A 6,440-nucleotide genomic window follows, 5' to 3' on the forward strand; every position below is an offset into this window, starting at 1 on the left:
AGCGGTCTAAGGCACTGCATCTCAGTGCTAGAGGCGTCGCTACAGACCACCCTGGTTCGAATCCAGGCTGTATCACAACCGGCCGTGATTGGGAGTCCCATAGGGCGGCGCACAATTGGCCCAGCGCGTCCGGGTTTGCCGGGGGGGGGGGGGATGGTAGGATGTCATTGTGAATAAGAATTTGTTCTTTTAATTGACTTAAACAAAGGTTAAATAAAAACAATATATATATATAAGATGTCACACAATAGACTAGGTTTTGATTCATATTATAACTAGAAGCAGAAACTCTATCAAACAGAGATACACTGCATCCTATATGGCACCCTATCCCTATATTATCCACTACATTTGAACAGGACCCATAGGGCTCTGGTGAAAAGTAGTTCACTACATAGGACATAGGGTGCCGTACGAGACACAGCGATAGTGCATTGACGTAGTCCTTTAACTTTTAAAGGACTCTGATCAAATGAAATGAGACATGACGCTATTTAGGAGTTGGATTTAAAATATAGACCCGAACTTTAGACATTCACCTCAACCATTCCACTATATGAAGTCTTTTTCTGTTACTAATACTGTCAATAAAGTATTCATGATTGTAATTTGCATCTGTTTTAAATCCCTAACACACTAACGATTTCATAAACACATTTAATTTAACACTGGCAGATTCCCATTCACAGCGGTCGCGTTAAATCATGTTCCGTGAGTTTTATTTTATTTTCGATGTTTCCCTAACCACTGATGCTTAATCTAAACACTTTCCCCCCGACCCCCGCTTCACCCCCTCAATCATCTGCGAAAGTTCAGAACCATTTTAGAAAATTAAGCCAAAAGCTTTGCTTATTAATTGAGGATAATTTCAATATTCAAATGTAAGTGGTCTTTTATGAGGACATGAAACGATCCAACTAATTAAAGAGGAAATGCCCGTCTGTAAATGAAAGCAGCTATGCTTGAATAATTCAACGAGTATCGTATTTAGACTAGAGAAGAACTCCGTTTTCATGTTGGGGATTATGCTGTTTCACGGTAGAAGTGTTTTGGATACAGCAGGATTTATTTGTCATCGGCAAATTGCATGGAAATAATAAGTAACCCGAACCCTAACATTACCTCACCTAACCCTGGCATTACCTCACCTAACCCTGAAACTACCTCCCTAACCCTAACATTACCTCCCCTAACCCTAACATTCCCTCACCTAAAACTGGCATTAACCTCCCCTAACCCTAAACATTACCTCCCCTAACCATAAAATTACCTCACCTAACCCTAACATTACCTACCCTAAACCCTGACATTATTCCCTAACCTGACATTATCTCCCCTAACCCTGACATTATCTCCCCCCCTAACCCTAACCTTTACATGACCTCCCCTAACTCTAGCATTACCTCCCATGACCCTAACATTACCTCCCCTAACCCTGATATTACCTCCCCTAACCCTAGCATTACCTCCCTGAACATATCATTACCTCCCTTAACCCTAACTCTGACATTACCTTCCCTGACCTAACATTACCTCCCTGACCTAACATTACCTCCCTAACCCTAACCTGACATTACCTCCTCTAACCCTAATCCTGACATTCCCTCCCCTAACCCCAATTCTTATCCTTATCCTGAATTACCTCTCCAAACCTAATCCTAATATCCTCCCGTAATCCTAATCCTAAGTTACCTCCCCTAACCCTAATCCTAACAGTACCTCCCCTAACCCTAATCCTGACATTACCTCCCCTAACCCTAATCCTGACATTACCAACACTAATCCTAACATTAAATTCCCTAACTCTAATCCTAACATTACCTCCCCTAACCCTAATCCTGACATTACCTCCCCTAGCCCCAATTCTTATCCTTATCCTGAATTACCTCTCCTAACCCTAATCCTAATATTACCTCCCCTAATCCTAATCCTAAAATTACCTCCCCTAACCCTAACATTACTCCCTAACCCTAATCCTGAATTACCTCCCCTAACCCTAATCCTGAACATTACCAACTTTACCTCCCTAACCCTAATATTACCTCCCTAACCCTAATCCTGACATTACCTCCCCTAGCCCAATTCTATCCTTATCCTGACATTAACCTCTCCTACCTAATCCTAATATTACCTCCCCAAACATAATCCTGACAATACCTCCCCTAAACCCTAATCCTGACATTACCTCCCCTAACCCTAATCCTAGACATTACCTCCCCTAACCTAATCCTAACATTTACCTCCCTAACACTAACCCTAACATTACCTCCCCTAACCCTATTCCTAACACTACCTCCCCTAACCCTAATCGTAAATATAAACAGATGTCAATCTGTATGCATAATCATAACCTTCTGATCTGCCGGCTTTGGATACACTCTTCTAAACTATTATCATACTTGACAGAACACAATACTTAATAGACTGACAATGCATATGAAACTACCCACCTTGAAGGACTTAAACGTCAACTCAGGTTCAATATCATTAAGTATAAAGTTGAACAGCAGCTACATATAACAAGCCCATTAACATTTCCCTTCATCGTCAGCCCAGTTAATGAACCTATATCTGGCTAATAGCATAAGGGTCTAGCTAATAGCATAAGGGTTTGGCTAATACCATAGGGTTGCTAATAGCATAAGGGTCTAGCTAATAGCATAAGGGTCTGGCTAATACCATAGGGGTTTGGGCTAAAGCTATAAAGGGTCTAGCTAATAGCATAAGGGTCTAACTAATAGCACAAGGTCTGGCTAATACCATAGGGGTTTGCTAATAGCATAAAGGTCTGCAATAGCAATAGGGTCTGGCTAATACCATAGGGGTTTGGCTAATAGCTAAAGGTCAGCTAATAGCATAAGGGTCTAGCTAATACCATGGGGGTTTGGCTAATAGCAATAAGGGTCTAACTAATAGCATAAGGGTCTGGCTAATACCATAAGGGTATGGCTAATACCATAAGGGTCTGGCTAATACCATAAAGGTCTGGCTGTATTAGAGGGTATCATCTTATTTGCTTCAATAAGTCCCAGCATAAAAGAGGACCCAGTCATTAGAGCCAGTGCTGAGTTGAATATTAAGGACAGACAGGTCACTGTTAATTAGCTTTCATATCTGTATCACAATGTAAAGGAGCCCTAAACGTACTGGTCTTTGACACTGTGTGTGTCCGAAATGCCACCATATTCCCTATTTAGTGCACTCCTTTTAACCATGGTCCATAGTAGTGCAGTATATAGGGAATAGGGAGCCATTAGGTATGTATGCACTGTGTAACAGGGACCTCACTRACTAACTAACCCACTATAACATCCACATGGGGTCAGGATAGATGGTGAGAAATAAAGGCAATACAAGTCTTAAAATAGAGTTTGTGCCTTTGGATGACAAACCAATGGAGAAGGAAGTGTTCAGAGACGTTTTAGTCGTGATAATCCACTCTGTCTCTCTCTCTCTCTCTCCAAACCCTGAGTGTTCAGAGACGTTATAGTCGTGATAATCCACAGCGTCTCTCTCTCTCTCCAAACCCTGAGTGTTCAGAGACGTTTTAGTCGTGATAATCCACAGTGTCCCTCTCTCTCTCTCCAAACCCTGAGTGTTCAGAGACATTTTAGTCGTGATAATCCACAGCGTCTCTCTCCAAACCCTGAGTGTTCAGAGACATTTTAGTCGTGATAATCCACAGTGTCTTTCCTGTTAATCCCATTTTGGTGGGGTCTTTTAAAATTAAAGCACATGTTTAAGTTAATTTCACTCTTCATATTTATCACACTAGCCGGTGGGAGGCAGACACACGCAGACAGATACATTCAGAGCAGGAACTCCACTTCTTGTAGTAAGGATGGGAGACAGATAGAGATGGATGATTTGTGCGTGCCTGTGTGTGTATGTGCCTTTGTGTGTGCCTGTGTGCGTGTGTGTGTGTGCCTGTGTGTGTGCGTGTGTGTGTGTGGACATGCTCCTGCACTTCTTTCACAGACACCCAGCGTCATTTCATCGCCGATAAACACATTGTCATTTAGCTTCATGGTGAGTCTCTCCAGCCTCTTGAAGTTGTCCTGTTGGTCATCGAGAGCTCTGCATTCAATCATGTTTGCTAATGCCTTTAAAGCACATCTCTCATTTAATTGGATTGTGAGGCGCTCTCTGAATATTTAATGCAGACTGGCATCATCAGAAATATTCAAATGCTAATATGACTAGAGATGGACAATCTGAGGGCGTCAGAACGGGGTGATAGTGTTGAGGGGTAATGTTAAGTCACTGCCATCTCTGTCAACGTTCACTTCAGAGTTACTGGATATCAGAATTCTAACCATCATAAGTCTAGCCATTTCGTAAAGTGTCTTAGGGAAGAAAAACAAATGTACGTTCATGTCATATCTATGGTAATACTGTCAATCTGTTTAACTGTTGAKGATTAAAGCTGCCAGAAGTCCAGACAGTCTGACAGCCAGATAGTGAAAGGAAAACGTTTGACTCCAGTCCAACTCAGCCTCCATCCAGTTGTTACAGAATAATGACGAGGAGGAAATGACGAGAATGATGAGGAGGAAACAAGAGAATGACAAGGAGGAAATTATGTCTTGTACTGCTTGTGGTGATGTAATAATGGAGTCAACGTCCTGCCTGTCTTTACGCTGTGGTGATGTAATAATGGAAGTCCACTGCCTGCCTGTCTTTACTGCTGTGGTGATGTAATAATGGAAGTCAACTGCCTGCCTGTCTTTACTGCTGTGGTGATGTAATAATGGAAGTCACCTGCCTGCCTGTTTACTGCTGTGTGATGCAATAATGGAAGTCAACTGCCTGCCTGTCTTTACTGCTGTGGTGATGTATAAATGGAAGTCAACTACCTGCCTGTCTTTACTGCTGTGGTGATGCCAATAATGGAAGTCAACTGCCTGCCTGTCTTTACTGCTGTGGTGATGTAATAATGGAAGTCACTACCTGCCTGTCTTTACTGCTTTGGTGTGTAATAATGGAAGTCAACTGCCTGTCTGTCTTTACTGCTGTGGTGATGTAATAATGGAAGTCAACTGCCTGCAGTCTTTACTGCTGTGGTGATGTAAATAATGGAAGTCAACTACCTGCCTGTCTTTACTGCTGTGGTGATGTAATAATGGAAGTCAACTACCTGCCTGTCTTTACTGCTGTGGTGACGTAATAATGGATGTCAACTGCCTGCCTGTCTTTACTGCTGTGGTGACGTAATAATGGATGTCAACTACCTGCCTGTCTTTACTGTCTTTAATCTGGTCTTTCCTAAACTGTTACTTGACATTTGCTTCTTTTAAGTGACACATTGGTCTTTGTTGGCATTTGGCTGCTGTGGAGGCTGAGGAGGGCTGAGGAGGCTGAGAGGCAGCATTTCTCCTCGTCATTCTCTTGTTTCCCTCGTCATCCTCTTGTTCCCTGTCGTCTCTTGTTCTCTGTGTCTCTTGTTTTCTCCTCGTCTTCCTTGTTTCCTCCTCGTCTCTCTTTTTCTCCTCGTATCTCCTGTTTCTCCTCGTCATTCTCTGTTTCCTCCTCGTCGTCCTCTTGTTTCCTCTCGTCGTCTTTGTTTCCTCCTCGCTCTTTCCCTCGTCGTCTCTTGTTTCCTCGTCGTCCTCTTGTTTCCTCCTCGTCGTCTCTTGTTCCTCCTCGTCGTTCTCTTGTTTCCTCCGTCGTTCTCTTGTTTCCTCCTCGTCATCTCTGTTCCTCCTCGTCGTTCTCTCTGTCTTCTCTCCTCGTCGTTCTCTCTCCTCGTCGTTCTCTTGTTTCCTCCTCGTCTTCTCTTGTTTCCTCCTCGTCTCTCTTTTTCTCTCGTCGTCCTCTTGTTTCCTCTCGTCTCTCGTTTCTCTCGTCGTCCTCTTGTTTCCTCCTCGTCTCTCTGTTTCCTCCTCGTCGTCCTCTTGTTTCCTCCTCGTCGTCCTCTTGTTTCTCTCGTCTCGTCATTTCTCCTCGTTTCTCTTGTTCTCCTCGTCTCCTTGTCTCTCGTCTCTCTTGTTTCTCCTCGTCATCCTCTGTTTCCTCCTCGTCATTCTCTTGTTTCCTCCTCGTCATTCTCTTGTTTTCCTCCTCGTCATTCTCTGTTTCTCCTCGTCATTCTCTTGTTTCCTCCTCGTCATTCTCCTTGTTCCTCCTCGTCATCCTCTTGTTCCTCCTCGTCATTCTCTTGTTTCCTCCTCGTTCATTCTCTTGTTTCCTCCTCGTCATCCTCTGTTTCCTCCTCGTCATTCTCTTGTTTCCTCCTCGCATTTCTCTTGTTTCGTCCTCGTCATTCTCAGTTTTTCCTCCTCTCCTCTGTTTCTCCTCGTCATTCTCTGTTTTCCTCCTCGTCATTCTCTTGTTCCTCCTCGTCATTCTATTGTTTCCTCCTCGTCATTCTCTTGTTTCCTCCTCGTCATCCTCGGGTGTTTCCTCCTCGTCATTCTCTTGTTTCCTCCTCGTCATTCTCG

The sequence above is a fragment of the Salvelinus sp. IW2-2015 genome, unplaced genomic scaffold (assembly GCF_002910315.2).
Source record: "Salvelinus sp. IW2-2015 unplaced genomic scaffold, ASM291031v2 Un_scaffold3785, whole genome shotgun sequence".
Lineage (NCBI taxonomy): Eukaryota > Metazoa > Chordata > Actinopteri > Salmoniformes > Salmonidae > Salvelinus > Salvelinus sp. IW2-2015.